The sequence below is a fragment of the Anolis carolinensis genome, chromosome 5 (genome assembly GCF_035594765.1).
Source record: "Anolis carolinensis isolate JA03-04 chromosome 5, rAnoCar3.1.pri, whole genome shotgun sequence".
In the NCBI taxonomy this organism is placed as follows: domain Eukaryota; kingdom Metazoa; phylum Chordata; class Lepidosauria; order Squamata; family Dactyloidae; genus Anolis; species Anolis carolinensis.
The window spans coordinates 68,592,466-68,611,005 of record NC_085845.1 but is presented as its reverse complement, the minus strand read 5'-3'; the positions used below and the strand labels follow the sequence as shown (position 1 = coordinate 68,611,005).

The window sequence follows — 18,540 nt, the reverse complement described above, 5'->3', positions numbered from 1 at the left end:
GGTGCTAAAGTCGTAAATACAGTAATTACAACATAACATTACTGTGTATTGAACTACTTTTTCTGTCAAATTTGTTGTATAACATGATGTTTTGGCACTTTATTTGTAAAATCATAACCTAATTTGATGTTTAATAGGCTTTTCCTTAATCCCTCCTTATTATCCAAGATATTCGCTTATCCAAGCTTCTGCCAGCCCATTTAGCTTGGATAAGTGAGACTCTACTGTACCTGTACCACAAAGACACATACAGATTTTCACTTTTATTTTGCGTGTGTATATATATAGGTAAAAGGTGAAGGTTTTCCCCTGACGTTAAGTCCAGTCGTGACCGACTGTGGGGGTTGGTGTTCATCTCCATTTCTAAGCCGTAGAGCCAGTGTTGTCCGTAGACACCTCCAAGGTCATGTGGCCGGCATGACTGCATGGAGCGCCTCTACTTTCCCGCCGGAGCAGTACCTATTGATCTACTGACATTTGCATGTTTTTGAACTGCTAGGCTGGCAGGAGCTGGGGCTAACAGCGGGTGCTCATTCTGCTCTGGGATTTGAACCTGGGACCTTTTGGTCTGCAAGTTCAGCAGCTCAGCGCTTTAACGCACTGTGCCACCAGAGGCCCCGTGTGTGTGTGTGTATGTGTGTATATATATATACACACACACACCACTTGCCTCATTTCCAACAAACCTCTGAAGATGCCTGCCACAGATGCAGGCGAAACGTCGGGCGAGAATTGCTACTGGGATATGGATATAGAGCCCGAAAAACTCACAGCAACCCAGTGATTCCTGCTATGAAAGTCTAGAACACACAGCAGTACAACACTGACCCTCCCTCTCTCTTTGCCTACCTGGGAATAAACAGAGAAGGAGGAGGGACGCCACGCCCCCTCGATTTCCAGGCAAGTTGGGGGAACCCGAGGCTCAGCCCCAAAAAGCCGGAGGAAGAAGCGGGGAAAAGCAGAGCCGGGTCTCACCTGCACGCCCAGCGAAGACGGCGGCGTTGGCGTTTGTCGGGTGTGTTTGGGCCGAGGCGAGGAGCAGCCCCCTCCCCGTCCAGCGGTGGGAAGGGGGAGGAGTGGGCGGCGCTTCCGACAGCCATCCAGCTCCGAAGAGGAGGATTCGGGCAAGCCAGAGCCTCCCAAAGAAGGGAGAAGAGCCTCCCTTCTCTCCCGCTCGCCTTCAAGTTCCAGGGATCCGGGGAACGACGTGGCGAGAGGCGACCAAGTTGGAGAGGGATTTGGGGATTGTTTCGAGTTTGCACCGTGAGGAGCCGACGCCTCTGCCGCCTTTAGAGTGGATTGGGAAAGGAAACGCGACCTTCTTTGGACTGGATCGGACCCCCCAGCCCCATTCGGAACCCTTCCCAGCCCTAATCCGGGTCAAAGCCGGAGGAGAGAGGGAATTTGGGGAACTCAACGCGATGCTGGGCTCCGAAGGAGCGAGCCAATGGGGGGGAAAACCGAAGGAGGCGCGGGGAATGTATTGTGGAACAGCGCCCCCTAGCTGCCGGAGAAGGATATAGGCCAAGCAGGGAAGAGGAGAGAAGGCAGGCAAGGCAGGGGAGAAGCAAGCCAGGCAGCGGGCAAGTTCAGCCTTGTCCGGACCGGACACGAGGGACTCCCTTTGGCTTCGCGTGGGAGCTTTGGCCGGCAGCCTCCAAAGGTAAAATCACCCCTAGGAATTGGATAGGAAGGAGAGAACATCATTGCTTTGCCTTTCAACTCCGATGGCCAGTTTGTTTTGAGTCTTTTTTCTTCTTTTCCTCGATTGTGCATCTATCTACAGTGCAGAATGAATGCAGTTGGAGCTGCGATGGAATCCAAGCGCTTGAAGCTTCCTCTGCCTCCCCAAACGGCACCTCTCACGGTCCCATATCCTTGAGCCGTGGCTGCTCACAGCGGTGTCAAACTGTATTCACTCCACACTGTAGATGCACCTCTAGCCTTGTATTGGAGTTCTGGAAGGGAGTGTGATCTGATGAGGGAAAAATCTGCCTTTTTTTCTTCTCCCCCTTCTACACTGCCAGATCCAATCCAGAGGATCTGCTTTGAACTGGATTATATGGCAGTGTAGCCTTTTATAATCCGGTTTAAAGCAGATAATGCGGATTGTCTCCTTTGATAATCTGGATTATATCGCAGTGTAGAAGAGGCTCTATTCTACAGTCCCCTTAAGATATTCTCTTGATTGGATCTACAACTGCCCTATATCCCAGGATCTGATCCTAGATTGGCTTGCTGCTGTGAGTTTTCCGGGCTGTATAGAAGCATTCTCTGCTGACGTTTCGCCCCCAACTATGGCAGGCATCCTCAGAGGTTGTGAGGTCTATTGGAAACTATGCAAGTAGGGTTTATATATCTGTAGAATATCCAGGGTGGGAGAAAGAACTCTTGTCTGATTGAGGCAGGTGTGAATGTTGCAATTGGCCACCTTGATTAGCATTGAATAGCCTTTCAGTTTCAAGGTCTGGCTGTTTACTTGCCAGGGGAATCCTTTGTTGGGAGGTGTTAGCTGGCCCTGATTAATTCATGACTGGAATTCCTCTGGTTTCTGAGTTGTATTCTTTATTTACAACCTCTGAGGATGCCTGCCATAGATGTAGGTGAAACACCAGGAGGGAATGCTTCTGGAACATCCTTCTGGAACTACAGCCCGGAAAACTCACAGCAACCCAGTGATTCCGGCCATGAAAGCCTTCAACAGCACATCGATCCTAGATTATCTGTTTATCCCAGATTACCTGGCAGTGTAGACTCACATAATCCAGCTCAAATCAGACAATGGGGGGGGGTCTTCCACACAGCTGTATAACGTCCACATTGAACTGGATTACAGAGCAGTGTGGGCTCAGATAACCCAGTCTAAAGCACATCTTGTGTATTATCTGATTTATATTCTGGATTGTATTGCTGTGTGAAAGGGTCCTGGGATCGGCTCCTAGGATATAGGGCAATGTAGATCCCGGGCCCTTCTACACATCCCTATATCCCAGGATATCAAGGCAGAAAATTCCGCAATATCTGCTTTGGACTGGGTTATCTGAGTCCACACTGCCCTATAACCCAGTTCAAAGCAGATAATGGGGGACTTTATTCAGCTGTGTAGAGGGGGTTCCAGACTATAACTGGGAGGGAGGCATGGGTGGGTTTTAAAACCCAAATTGATCCACAAGGGCCAAGCTTTTCTCAGTGTATGTTTGTGTGGGGATTGAATTGCATGGGAGAAAACCCAGACCTGCCTCTGGCACCTGAACAGGGCTTTGAAATGGAATGAGCTCGCAGTAGAGCCGGGAGAAAACTTGCTCAGGGTTTAATTAACCACATCGGCTCAGATGTAAACAAAATGTCAAAGAGTGAGTCTCCATTGTAGAGTGAATGCAGTTGGGACACCATGGCTCATTGCCAAGGGGTCCTGGGAGTTGTCGTGGCACCAGCCCTTCAGCCTTCTCTGCAAAGGAGCCCCACCAAACTACAGATCCCATGATGCCATAACATTGAGCCATGGTGGTGAACGTGAGGTCAAAATTGCACTGATTCTAACGTGTAGTGAGAGTGGGAAACAGGTGGGCTCTAAGGGCCCTTCTGTACAGTCATATAACCCAGGATATCAAGGTCGAAAATCCCACAATATTTGCTTTGAACTGAGTTACCTGGGTCCACACTGCCATATATTCCAGTGCAAAGCAGAAAATGTGGGATTTTATTCAGCTGTGTGGAAGGGACCTGATGTGTAGTGAGAGCAGATTTGCTGGGATTGGCTTTGCTTTTGAAATAAACTGAAGATGAAAACCCGCCCCTTTTCCCCCAAGAGTTTCCTCCCACTCACTCAAGGAAAAAAAAAACAGAGATTATTCTCTTTCTATTGGAGAGACCGCTATGGAGTTGTGTCTCTCTGCAAAGCACCGGCTTCTCTCTTCATATTCTTGGGAAATCCTACTAGTAGTAAGTCGGATATGCCTTGGAACTATTTCAGCAACTTGTCCTTTCTTTTCTGTGGGTGCGAAATGGGAAAAAGACTGAATAGGAAATGCAGAGAGCAATCATATTCAAATCTTGGAGGAATCCCTGGCTAGAGACAGAGATAATTCATAAATCATTCCCTGCATTGATGTAGATGGATGGCTAATGATTTGGAGAGGCCAGAGTGCCAGTTTGGATGAGTCACACTCTCTCAGCCTTGAGAAGGCTCTTTTGAACCAGTCTGTTGAGGAACAACCCTATGATCAGTTCGACTTAGGGTGGAAACTGGAAGGCACTTAAACATGGGTTGATTGGATTGTAGATCTCCTTAGAACAGTGTGTCCAAGTGAATACAGGCTGAATTTGTAATCCTAGACTTCGGGAGAAGTCACTGGCTCTGCTGATGGGCATCTGGATGCTCGGAAACTTGAGGTGAGGGTTTGTTGGTTTCTCTTTTTCCCCCAAACTGTGATGCCGGGGCCTCCCAAGCGGGTATTTTGGGCCTCCCTTTTTCCGCCGGCCTTAATTTGGGTCTAGGTTAATGAGGGGGCTCCCTGGGTGGAATGAGAGGCTTGGTTTAAGCCCCGGTGGATTGTGGGCTGCGCTCTTGACTTCAACCTGGGAGGGTCCTCGCCTTGGGAAGCTGCCTTTTAAGGGCCGAAGCTTTAAGGAGGGATTCAAAGGCAGGAGCTGAAAGGTTGAGTGGGTGGAAACTGCACACTTTGAAAGCCAAAGTGGTTCCCCCTCTTTTTCATCTTCTTGTTAAACGAATAAGACCTCTCTTGTTCTGATTGATGATCTCACCAGCCTTATGAATTCAACCCCAAACCGTTCAAGCCACCAAAAGAAAACTAAGGGCCCTTCCACACAGCATATAACCCAAACTATCAAGGCAGATAATCCACAATATCTGCTTTGAACTGGGATCCCATCCGCACAGCTCAATAAAATCCCACATCTGTTTTGAACTGGAATATATGGCAGCGTGGACTCAGATAACCCAGTACAAAGCAGATATTGTGGGATTTTCTGCCTTGATCTTCTGGGTTATATGGCTGTGTGGACTTCCACACAGTTGAAAAAAATCCCACATTTTCTACTTTGAGCTGGGATATATGGCAGTGTGGACTCAGATAACCCAGTTCAAAGCATATATTGTGCCTTGATATTCTGGGTTATATGTGTGGAAGGGCCCTGGGTTATTTATATCCACACTGTCATATATTCCAGTGCAATGTGGATTTTATACAGTTGTGTGGAAGGGGCTTCAATTAGCTACAGAGTCCCAAAGAAGAGGAGATCTATTGGAATAGTGGGAATGACTCAAGTGCCAGAAATTGAGGCAAGTAGGGTGTATATATCTGTAGAATGTCCTGGGTGGAATGCTCTGAGCCCCTTGAGGAGATAGGGCAGTATATAAATAAAGTGTTATTATTATTATTATTATTATAGTGATGATGATGGGGGGGAGAAAGAACTCTTGTCTGTTTGATGCAAGTGGCGGTGTTGCAGTTTGCCTGCTTGATTAGCCATTGAGCTGGCTTGCAGCTGCAAAGCCTGGCTGTTGCTGCCTGGAGGCACCCCATTTGGGAGGTGTTAACTGGCACTTCATTGTTGACCTGTTTCAGAATGGTGTTTATTTACTGTCTTGATTCTGGTGTTTTTTTAATACTGGTAGCCAGATTTTGTTTATTTTCATGGTTTCCTCCTTTCTGTTGAAATTGTCCACATGCTTGTGGATTTCAGTAGCTTCTCTGTCTAGTCTGGCATGGTGGTTGCCAGAGTGGTCCAGCATTTCTGTATCCTCAAATAGTATTCTGTGTACGGGCTGGTTCATCAAGTGCTCTGCTATGACTGACTTCTGGTTGAGTTAGTGTGCGGTGCCTCTGAGGATGCTTGCCATAGATGCAGGTTACACATCAGGAGAGAATGCTACTGGAACATAGCCATACAGCCTGAAAAATTCCAGTAACTCAGTGATTCTGGCCATGAATAGCTTCGACAACACATAGACCCAGTCTGTTTGGGTTTTAAAAAAAACTCTTCAGCAAAGGCACACAACTTCTGCTTATGACAGTGTAGTGCAGTATGACTTTGACTGCTTTGGCTCAATGCTATAGCATCCCCGGCGTTATATTTTTATATGGCCTTCATTGCCAAAGAGTAGTGATGCTTCCCAGGATAGCCTTGAGCCTTGGCAGTGAAAGTGCCTGCAGTAGTTCTACAGTGTAGGTGCACTCGCAAAAGACCCTTCCACACTGCCCTATATCCCAGGATCTAATCCCAGATTATTTGCTCTAAATTTGAATACAGAAGTCTCCAATGTCAGATAACCTGGCATAAACAGAAAATCTGGGGTCAGATCCTGGGATAAAGGGACAGTACGAACTCTCTGGTCCCCATTACTTCTGAAAAGGTGAACTAGGCTTGTGTAACTGGGCCCTATTGAGTAGCTTTGCTGAAGAGTTTTGCTGAAGAGTGTATTTACTGTCTATATGCTGTCAAAGGCTTTTATGGCCAGAATCACTGGGTTGCTGTGAGTTTTCTGGGCTGCATGGCCATGTCCCAGTAGCATTCTCTCCTGACATGTCATCTGCATCTATGGCAGGCATTCTCAGAGGTTTGCTCAGAGGTCTTTTAGGTGCATTCCACTTTCCAACTGAAGTCGAACTGATCACAGGGGTGTTGGTTCTGAAACTGAGATAATGTGACTCGCCCAAACTTGAGCCTGGACTGGCACTCTCTGAACAAACCTCGAGGATGCTTGCCGTAGATGGAGGTGAAACATCAGGAGAGAATGTTACTGGGACATGTCCATGCAGCCTGGAGAATTCACAGCAATGCAGCAATTCTGGCCATGAAAGCCTTTGACCACGCATAGACAGTAAGTAAAGAACAACACTAAAAAAAACGGGAATTCTAGACAAGATACAATCAGGGCCAGCTAACCACTTTCCAAAAAAGAATTCCCCCAGGCAGGAAGCAGCCAAACCTTGAAGCTGCAAGGCTAATCAAGGTGATCAAACACTCAAAAACGGGAATTCCAGACAAGAAACAATCAGGGCCAGCTAATTCCTTCCCAACAAAGGATTCCCCCAGGCAGGAAGCAGCCAAGCTTTGAAGCTGAAAAGCTTTTCAATGCTAATCAAGGTGATCAAACACTCAAAAACGAAAATTCCAGATATGAAACAATCAGGCCCAGCTAATCATCTCCAAACAAAGGATTTCCCCAGGCTGGAAGCAGCCAAGCTTTGAAGCTCTAGGGTTATTCAGTGCTAATCAGGGTGACTGTTCAACGCTAATCAGTTGTGTTGACTGTTTATGGCCTATGTTTTGTTTTGCACTTGTTGTATTTTGTGTCCCACCTTGAGTGTTTTGTGAACCACCCCAAGTCCCTCTAGGAGAAAGTGGCGGGATATAAATACAGTTTATTATTATTATTATTATTATTATTATTATTAATGAAGGTGATCAAACACTCAAAAATTGGGGAATTACAGACAAGAAACAACCAGGGCCAGCTAATCACCTCCCAACAAAGGATTCCCTCAGGAAGCATCCAGGCTTTGAAACTGCTAGGCCATTCAGTGCTAATCAGGGCGATCACTTTGCAACATTCACACATGCTTCACAAAGAGAAGAGTTCTTTCTCCCGCCCTGGACCTTCCACAGATATATTAATCCCACTTGTCTAGTTGGAGAGCTCAACCTCTGAGGATGCCTGCCATAGATGTGGGTGAAACGTCAGGAGAGCCCTGGGATCCGATCCCGGGCTCTAGGGCCCACTCTCTCCGCCTCTTTCCCGGCCTGCTGTTCCCTCCCTTCGGGTCCCGTCTCCTCCCCTCTCGAGGGAAATGGCTGGAGCCGAAGGGCTATAATCACTCCGGAGCCAGCTGGTTGCGAGCCGCTGAAAAAGTGCGGTTGAGGCTTTCATGCCAGAGAAATTAGTTCCGGAGGCGGTTTTGGGGCGGGCGGCCCCGCTTCGGCGGAGGAATCTGGGCTTGGATTGAGAGAGAGAGAGAGAAGCAGAGAGAGAGAGAGAGCCGCGTGGAGGAGGGAGGGAAAGAAGGAGAGGGAAAGGAAGGAAGAAAGAAAGACAGAGAGGCGCCTTTGCAGCCAGGCAGAGAAGAAAATGACCATGCGGGAGTGGGCTTTCCAACTGCTGCTTCCTTTTCTGAAGCCTCCCCCGAAGTGCTGAAGGCAAAGCAAAGGTGCGTATGAGGAAGGGAGAAAAAAGTTCGAGAGACTGTGCAGATCCTTCTCTTGCTGCTGTGCTTACTTAGGAAAGTTACCTTACAGGGGAGGAGAAGTCACTGAGCATTTTAGTCTTAGAAAGTAACTTCTCTGCTTTTTCTATTACTGGAAGAAACTTTCCAGGCGTCCTTACAGGTGGAGAGGAGCTTGGGCTTCAAGGAGACTTGCGATTCGGGTTCCGCCTCCTCCCCATTTATGTTGCCTTTGTATTGCCTTCAAAGAAAGCCCAGGGAAAAGGGGGGGGGGGGAGTGGGACGTGATGGGAATGGCCAATGGGGCCCAGTGGGGGCTCCTGCAACAGGAGGTCTGCCCTGGCTATTGTCCTCCTGCCACGAGCTGCACAATGCCAGCCATGCTGCGAATGGAAGCCGCTGCCGGGAGTTTCTGGGAATTTTGGGGGATCCTTCAACCCCCTTTAGACAGGATTTGCCCCATGGTGGGATCTTGGAAGTTTCAGACCAGGCAGACCCCATATCCCAGGATCTGATCTCAAGATTTCTGCATTAAACTGGATTATATGAATCCCCACTGCCAGATGATCTGGGATAAACAAAAAAAACCCCTTGTATCACGCCTGTCTGGAAGGGCCCCGGGTTAGGTACCTGGAGCAAGTGGGGTGCGGGGTGGGGGAATCTATTTTACCCTCTATACTTCAGAATATACCACCTCTTGAGATTTCCTGGTTTAAGAAAATCCTATTTGTTTTTCCATGTGACGAGCAACTTGAGAAACTGCAGGTTTTCTGGTGTGAGCAAATTGGCCATCTGCAAGGATGTTGCCCAGGGGATGCCTGCATGTTTTACCATCCTGTAGGAGGTTTCTCTCATGTCCCCCGCATGAGAAGCTGGAGCGGACAGGTGGGAGCTCATCCTGCTCCCTGGCACAAGGGTTTAACCCTTTGCTCCACCTAGAAAATCCTATGAAATTGTTGGCTGTTTTCACCTTCAAGTCGGCTTGAAGGTGGATACATAGGGAATGTGTTATTCTAGAGATATAGTACAACTCCCTGCCTGAACGTGTCTGCTTTTGATGCCGGGCATTGTCCAGTCCCTGCTGCTCTAAGACATACTGGCCGTCCTTCTCTTCTTCAGTTGTTCTTTGTAGCTGACGACCTTTGTATCTTCTCTGTTTTCTAACCGAGTTAGAAAGCTTTTTCTCCACTGCCCATTTTCCTTATTACCTGCCTGAACATGAAAAATGGGAGGAAGGAAAGAGTAATTATCTCCTTCCTTCTTTGTAGGAATTGGAAAGGAGAGAGCAGTTGGGTTGCTGTGAGTTTTTTGGGCATGTATGGTCATGCTCCAGAAGCATTCTCTCCTGACGTTTGGCCCACATCTATGGCAGGCATCCACAGTGGTTGTTGAGGTCTGTTGGAAACCAGGAAAGTGGGATTAATATAACTGTGGAAAGTCCAGGGAGGGAGAAAGAACTCTTGTCTCCTTTAGACAAGTGTGAAGGTTGCAATTGGTCATCTTGATTAGCATTGAATGGCCTTGCAGATTAAAAGCCTGACTGCTTCCTGCCTGGGGGCATTCTTTGTTGGGAGGTGTTAGCTGGCCCTGATTGTTTCCTGTCTGGAATTCCCTGTTTTCAAAGTGTTGTTCTTTATTTACTGTTCTGATTTTAAGAGTTTTTTTAAATACTGTTCATTTTCATGGTTTCCTCCTTTCTGTTGAAATTGTCCACATGCTTGTAGATTTCAGTGGCTTCTCTGTGTAGTCTGATATGATGGTTGTCAGAGTTGTCCAGCAATTCTGTGTTCTCAAATAATATGCTGTGTCCAGGTTGGCTCATCAAGTGCTCTGCTATGGCTGACTTCTCTGGTTGAGCTAGTCTGCAGTGTCTTTCATGTTCATTAATGCTTAGGCAATGCTGTGTTTGGTCGTCCCTATGGTATACGGTAGACTCCTGCAGAAGTGAGAGGATCCCTCTTGACCTTGGCTGAATGTAGCGTTTGTTGGAGTTTCTTAGTGGATCCGTAGATAGTTTGTAGATTGTGTTTCTTCATCAGCATCCCTATGTGGTCAGTGGTTGCCTTAATGTATGGTAAGGCCTTTAATCTCTAAGGCCCTTAGATGCTAATTAGAGTGATCAATTGCAACATTCACACTTGACTCAAACAGACAAGAGTTCTTTCTCCCAACCTTGAATTGTCACATATATATAAACCCCACTTGCTTAGTTTCCAGCAAACCTCACACCTCTGAGGATGCCTGCCATAGATATGGGTGAAATGTCGGGGGAGAATGCTTCTGGAACATAGCCATACAGCTGGAAAACTCACAGCAACCCATTGATTCCGGCCATGAAAGCCTTTGACAGTCCTATGAAACTGTTGGAGTTCCCACAAGTCGGCTTGAAGGTGCATTCATAGGGAATGTGTTACATTCTAGAAATATAGTACAACTCCCTGCCTGAATGTGTCTGCTTTTGATGCCGGACATTGTCCAGTCCCTGCTGCTCTAAGACATACTGGCCGTCCTTCTCTTCTTCAGTTGTTCTGTGTAGCTGACGACCTTTGTATCTTCTCTGCTTTCTAACTGGGTTAGAAAACCTTTTCCTTGCTGCCCATTTTCCTTGTTACCTGCCCGAACGTGAAAAATGGGAGGAAGGAAAGAGTAATTATCTCCTTCCTTATTTGTAGGAGTTGGAAAGGAGAGTGCAGTTAACTGTGGACTGGCTTGTGATCCCCCCCCCAATTTCAATCCCTGCAAGAAATGTCTTGAAGGAAAGCAGAGGGTGATTAATATTGTATGCTAAAGAGAAAATGTGCATCGGTTTTCTGTAAGCATCAAAAATCTAATAACAGTATAAACTGGTTATCTATAAGCTGAGACTTATTTATTGTGTACATGGGAGGAAAATAAAATGCTGAGCCCATTTGTTACAGCCAAACACACTGAATCCTCTCTAATATCAGCAGGTAGGTTCAAACTGGATACCAAGAGACCACAAGTGGCCCTTGGGCAGACCTTGTACTCAGCGGGACAAACTCGATTGGGTTGTTGTGAGTTTTCCAGGCTGTATGGCCATGTTTCAGAAGCATTCATTCCTGACGTTTTGCCTGCATCTATGGCAGGCATCCTCAGAGGTTGTGAGGTCTGTTGGAAACTAGGCAAGTGGGGTTTATATACAGTAGAGTCTTGCTTATCCAACCTTCGCTTATGCAGTGTTCTGAATTATCCAACGCAGTCTGCCTTTTAGTAGTCAATTTTTTTTGTAGTCAGTGTTTTCAATATATTGCTATGTTTTGTTGCTAAATTAATAAATACAGTAATTATTACATGACGTTACCATTTATTGAACGGTTTTTTTCTGTCGATTTATTGTAAAACATGACGTTTTGGTGCTTATTTGGTAAAATAATAACTTAATTTGACATTTAATAGGCTTTTCCTTAATCCCTCCTTACTATCCAACATTTTTGCTATCCAATGTTATGCTGGCCTGTTTATGTTGGATAAGTGAGACTCTACTGTATCTGTGGAATGTCCAGGGTGGGAGAAAGAACTCTTGTCTGTTGGAGGCAAGTGTGAATGTTGCCATTAGCCAGTTTGATTAGCATTGAATAGCCTTTCAGCTTCAAAGTCTGACTGCTTACTGCCTGGGGAAATCCTTTGTTGGGAGGTGATGACTGATTCATGTTTGGAATTCCTCTGTTTTCTGAGTGGTGTTTTTTATTTATTGTCCTGATTTTAGAGTTTATAAATAATACCTGCCTCAAATAGACAAGAGTTCTTTCTCCCACCCTGGACATTCCACAGATATATAAACCCCAATTGCCTAGCTTCCAACAGACCTTACAACCCCTGAGGATGCCTGCCACAGATGCAGGTGAAACGTCAGGAAAGAATGCTTCTGGAGCATGGCCATACAGCTCCGAAAGCTCACAGCAACGCAGTGATTCCAGCCATGAAAGCCTTCGACAATATGATGGTTAAGCTATTCGGCCAAAAATGGGGGGAAGTACAGAATCGTATATTTTGTCTAATGGTAGATGTGCATGAAGCTCAAAGGAGTGAGCCATAGAAAAGGATAACAACAGTGTGTGTATGTGTGTGTGTGTTTCTGCCTTTTCCCTGTCCAACTTATGATGATCCCTGATTTTTATAGTTTTTTATAGAAAGGAGCGGAGCTGAGGTTCAAAGCTCCTCACCCTTGTGAAGGGATGTAGGCTTGTAACCCATATTTCTCCCATTAGAAAAAATTCTAACTGAATGAGGCTGACAGCGACCAACCAAATTCCATCAGGATGTCAGTGGGACTTCAAAGTGCTTAAGTTTTGCTAAATTGTGCCCTTGATCTTTCAGTTTCCTCTCCTCTCCTTTCTTTTCCTTGTTGGCAGTTACAGCAAGAGTGTGACCCTAAACCTCTTTGAAGGTTAAAGAATAGAGTGTTCAGAGAAGAAAAATTCAAAAGTTCACTCTTCTAGACTGTAATCACATACTCGTTTACTTAGAAGTGGGCTTCATGGGATATAATAGAAATGTGTACCAGATAGTGCTGATGGATGTTGGCTTTCTCTCCTATTATGTCTTTTGTAGAATAGCTTTAACACCATTTGAAATTTTATGGGGAAATCTGTTTTGTTGGTACTGGGTAAGAAACATCACCTCAAAATTGACTGATTCTAAGTATATGAAGTATGCTGTTTTATAATATATTTCTTTCAGAAATGCGTATTTGCATGCACGGCTACTACTAACAGGACTGGTCAGCTATAGGCCAGTGATTCCCAACCTGGAGTCCCCAGATGTTTTTGGCCTTCAACTCCCAAAAATCCTAACAGCTGGTAAACTGGCTGGGATTTCTGCGAGTTGTAGGCCCAGATTGAAAACCACTGCTGTAGACTTTCAGATGTGCTTGGCTTTCAGGTTTCATTGTTCATAGTTCCTGTTATGTGCTTTTAAGTCAATGCCCTCTTATGAAAACTACATAGGATTTTATGGCAAGATTTTGAGGTTGGCCATTGTCTTCTGAAAGTCACCAAGGAGGTTTCCATTGCCAATCCTGGTGTCCTAGTCCAATATCCAAGCCAATATACCATGTTAGCTCCTGCATTAATGATAGACTAAATGGTAAGGAATTACTGGACCAGCAGTCCAAAACCATCTAAAACAGCGGTTCTCAACCTGTGAGTCCCCAGATGTTTTGGCCTTCAACTCCCAGAAATCCTAACAACCTGTAAACTGGCTGGGATTTCTGGGAGTTGTAGGTCAAAACATCTGGGGTCCCACAGGTTGAGAACCACTGATCTAAAAGCTGTGTTGTCAAAGGTTGTCATGGACGGAATCACAGGGTTGCTGTGAATTTTCTGGGCTGCATGGCCATATTCAAGAAGCATTCTCTCCTAATGTTTTACCCACATCTATGGTTGGCATTCTCAGAGGTTGTGAGGTCTTTTGGAAACTAGGTAAGTGGGGTTTATATATCTCTGGAATAATGTCCAGCGTGGAAGAAAGACCTCTTGTCTGTTTGAGGCAAGTGTGAATCAAACTATCTACAGACCCACTAAGAAAATCGAACAAATGCTACATTCAGCAAAGGACAAGAGGGGTCCTTTCACCTCTGCAGGGGTCTGCCATATACCATGCAGCTGTGGACAAGTCTACATAGGGACCACCAAATGCAACACAAAACAAGGAACATGAAAGGCACTGCAGACTAACTCAAGCAGAGAAGTCAGCCATAGCAGAGCACTCCATGAACCAACCTGGACACAGCATATTATTTGAGAACACAGAATTGCTGGACCACTCTAACAACCACCATGTCAGACTACACAAATAAGCCATTGAAATTCACTAGCATGTGGACAGTTTCAACAGAAAGGAGGAAACCATGAACATGAACACAATCAGACTACCAGTATTAAAAAAACTCTAAAATCAGGACAGTAAATAAAGAATAACACTCAAAAAACAGGGGAATCTATAAGCATGTGGACAATTTCAACAGAAAGGAGGAAACCATAAAATGAACAGTATTAAAAAATCTCTTAAAATCAGAACAGTAAATAAAGAACAACACTCTGAAAACAGGGAGTTCCAAACAGGAAACAATCAGGGCCAGCTAACCACCTTCCAAAAAAGAATTCCCTCAGGCAGGAAGCAGCCAGGCTTTTAATCTGCAAGGCCATTCAATGCTAATCAAGATGACCAATTGCAACCTTCACACTTGTCTCAAGGAGACAAGAGTTCTTTCTCCCTCCCTGGACTTTCCACAGATATATTAATCCCACTTTCCTGGTTTCCAACAGATGCCAACAACCACTGAGGATGCCTGCCATAGATGTGGGCCAAATGTCAGGAGAGAATGCTTCTGGGACATGACCATACAGCTTGGAAATTTCACAGCAAACCACCTAAAAGCTCCCACTTTCCAACTCATACTTCAGCTTTTAAGTTAAATTAAGGCAACAAACTAATTTGGTACTTAAGACGATCCTCTTCCTTCCACTAGAATTGGTCTCACCTTCCCTGGTTGTTGCTTTTGGACATCCTGGAGGGTGGAGCCCCCGGTGGGGCAATGGGTTAAACCCTTGTGCCAGCAGGACTGATGTTTTGAAGGTTGGGCTGCTCGACCAAAGGTTGCCGGTTCGAATCCACCCTGGGGAGAGCGTGGATGAGCTCCCTCTATTAGCTCCAGCTCCATGCAGGGACATGAGAGAAATTTCCCGCAAGGATGGTAAAGAACGTCAAAACGTCTGGACGTCCCTCTGGGCAACGTCCTTGCAGACAGCCAGTTCTCTCACACCAGAAGCGACTTGTAGTTTCTCAACATGGAAAAAAAAATCTTGGAAAGTTTCATAGCATTTCTAGAATAGGATTTTAAGAGCAAGGAGTGTGTGTGGAGGGGGAGGAATTGCTGCTGATTCTGGTGGGAGCAATGGGATCTATCTAATCTAAATATCCAAGAGGATACCGACCTATGTTTGCAGTGCTATTTAGGCAACATTGAGAACTCAGTTGTAGCATATGTATCATGGAGACACATGTCATTTCCTCAAAGTTTCTTCAGGTTTACTTTGTGTATGTTTACCTCTTTAATAGTTTGAAATGTTAATGTTTTGAAATAGTTTGAAATGAGAAGGAGAATAAACGGAGTATAAAATATTTTTGCTGGTTTCATTGGTGCTGTAAACACAATCATTACGGAAAATAGCAATTTATTAAGAAGTACAATAAGTCTTGCTGTTTTCCTTATATGCGGTAATTCAGTGAATAAATTGTCTCTGTGTGTCTGAATGATAGATTCTAGTCTAAACAAGGCAACTTGAAGTCCTAAATTGTTTTGCTGGGTTGTTTAACTCAAGAGAGCAGGAGGGGGCAGGGAAGCAGACTTCAGTCTTATAGGATTGTCTTTGTTTTCAGCCAGAATCCCAAGTTTCACTAAACAGACTGGTGTAAAAAATACTGACTCAGAATTAAGGAATTCTGAGTCCTGGAGTTTGTTTTTAGTATCAGAGCTGAACTGAGTTCCCAAATTTTGAACACATCTTCATGTGACAGTTTGTTTCCATTGTGAAACCAGAGGGAATTTGTAATACTATGCAATATTCAGATAAACCAGTCTGTTTGTACTTGGTTTAACTAGCCTGGATTTATTTTAAACCACAATTTTTGGTTTAAATGTGCAACGTAAAACCAGTTTTACTTTACACCAAGTTTAATGTCAGCAATCATCCTGACCCATGGGCACGGGTAAGAGCCGGAGAGGCTGTATACTTGAGGCTTTGTGCAGTTTCTTTCCACCCACAAAGCTCTAAATTGTGGTCTACCATTGTGTGCAGTTTTTACAGATGCAATATCCATGATTTCACTTACAAATGCTTCCAAATTGTTTATCCTCTTGAACTTTTTGTGTGTTTCTCTAGATCAACCAGTACTTTTTGTGGCCCAAGTATATTCAAATATTGGTTTTACTATTATCTACTGTTTCAGGTATCCATAGTGGATCTTGGAAAGTATGTTCTATAGCTTAGCTACTGTATAAATGCCTGGCCATTTGGACTTGTCTTGTAATCCTTGTGTAGGGTACTGATTGCTTGAATTGCCATAGGATGCAGGTGAGCAAGTTCTGAAATGTATTTGTTGTCCCATACAACCTGAAGGGAACAGACCAACATGCTTCCCCACCTTCCAAACAAAACTGGAGCACCTGAAGGTCTCTGGTTTTGTAAAAGAATTCTGTAAATGAAGGAGACCCAAGACAAAACAAGGCAAGTTTTCTTAAGGTTATCTTAGCTTCTGTAGGCTTCTTGGAATGATAATTCTAGTTTTTGACTTTTTCGGGAGGGTTAGTTGAGCCTTTGAGAGTAAGACTTTCAGTAGGGCCTCCTTGTGAAAATGAGCCACAGGATTCCCTTTCCTGCTGTAGGAAATGGGGGTTCTTTTCAAATTGCAATGGGCTCAGAAGCCCAGCAAAATATGCTTTTACCTTGAGCATGACAGTGGCAGAGCCACTAACCAATTTTTTTCTCTATGAAGAACTAAGAAGTTTCACAAAACATATCTGTGAAATGGTTTTGTTCCCCAATTCCACTTATCACCCCCACTTTAGGGATTTTGTTCTTTTATCACAAATGACTTTGGGAGATAGACTTGGATTTTATGAGAGCTCATGTACTTAGATTAACTAGGATAGTCTTTTAAGGTGTCTGTCCACATATTTACATTTGTATCAATCAGGTAAACAGGAGAATTTATGTGAACAGCTTTTGGTAGAGAAAAGTGTATTTATGTTCACAAATACCTGGAGAATGGTTCATGCTTACACATAGGCTATCATTTTGAGAATTTTCTGATTTCATTCAGAAGAATCAATCTTTTATTCTGCGGCTAAGGAAGAAAGTGCTAAATCTCAATTTTCCATCATATATTCTCTCATATCATTGTTGTTCAGTGTCTTCTAGTTGTTTCTGACTTGTGGCCACCCTAATGCAAACCTATTACAGGCGTTTCTTGGCAAGATTTGTTCAGAGGGGTTTTTCTTTTGCCTCTGAGACTGAGTGAGTGTGACTTGCCTAGGGTCACCCAGTGGGTTTCCATGACGGAATGGGAGTTGGAGTCGTAGTTCAGTACTCAAACCTTTATACACACACACATATATACATATACATATATTTACACATACAGACACACACACACACATTTATACAAGTGCATTTATTTTTTGTTCAAGTGGCATATCTTAGCTGAAATGATGCTATAAATGAACACAGGTTATCACTTCAGCATCTATCTTGGTTGTTGAAAAGTTGGACTAGTTTGCTTCTACCTAACCTAGCTCAATTCATTCCTAAGCATACAAACATGTGTCAGACTGCACAGAGAAGCCGGTGAAATCCACAAGCATGTGGACAATTTCAACAGAAAGAAGGAAACCACGAAAATGAACAAAATCTGGCTACCAGTATTAAAAAAACCCCTCTAAAATAGGACAAAAAATAAAGAACGACACTCTGAAAATGGGAATTCCAGACACGAAACAATCAGGGCCAGCTAACACCTCCCAACAAAAGATTCCCCCGGGCAGGAATCAGGCAGGCTTTGAATCTGCAAGGCCATTAAATGCTAATCAAGGTGCTAATCCACCCTGGATCTTCCATAGATATATCCACCTCACTTGCTTAGTTTCCAACAAACCTCACAACCTCTGAGGATGCCTGCCATAGATGTGGGAGAAACGTCAGGAGAGAATGCTTGCAACCTGGAAAACTCACTGCAACCCAGTGATTCTGGCCATGAAAGCCCCTGACAACACATACATCACACCTTTTTTTTGAGATACAAGATTAGAGCATAGAGTAACTATTACTTCATTATCTATTGTTGTTCTTCCTGAATTGGAAAGCTCTGCTTCTTAAGGTTTATATCTTGCCATAAGATTTTCTGCAAAACATACCCCTCATGCTGAGATCTCATGCTGCTTATCCTGCATTTAGGTGGAGTAAAAAGTCAAAGTTTGCTTGTGCAGAAGATGAAGTGTTTCACGCCATAAGCGTTGTGCTCTAGATAAGCAAATGATAAGTTAAAGCAGCCTTGTAGTCTACTGGTACAGAAGCATTCATTTACTTTGGGTATGAACTACTTTTTGGTTTGTCGTGTACGAGTATGTGAATATTGGGGCCCAGTAATATAAATTACTATGTTATTCAAAAGTGTAATATTGTTCAAGGTTGTCATCTGTGCTCAGAAAGCTGAAAAACATTTATAGGAACACGAGCAATAAATATTTAACACACCTGCCAGCATATATTGAATTGAATAGGGATTATAACTATTATTAGAGCACAATGCTGTGGTTAGGGCTAGTGTAGTAAGA

General features: G+C 44.4%; 1 protein-coding gene across 13 annotated transcripts in view; it reads left to right on the top strand.

The window, feature by feature from the left end:
- The first annotated feature begins 1,245 nt into the window (after window positions 1–1,245).
- Window positions 1,246–18,540, top strand: part of fat1 (FAT atypical cadherin 1) — a 180,822-nt gene continuing 163,527 nt past the window's right edge. For 6 of the 13 annotated variants that reach the window (XM_062981480.1, XM_062981479.1, XM_062981474.1 and 3 more), the window contains exon 1: window positions 7,880–8,171. The gene's annotated coding sequence lies outside the window, so the exon portion shown is untranslated. Of the gene's footprint in view, window positions 1,664–7,870; window positions 8,172–18,540 lie in introns of those variants that run through there. The other 7 variants (XM_062981476.1, XM_062981473.1, XM_062981483.1 and 4 more) reach the window with 5 other exon arrangements.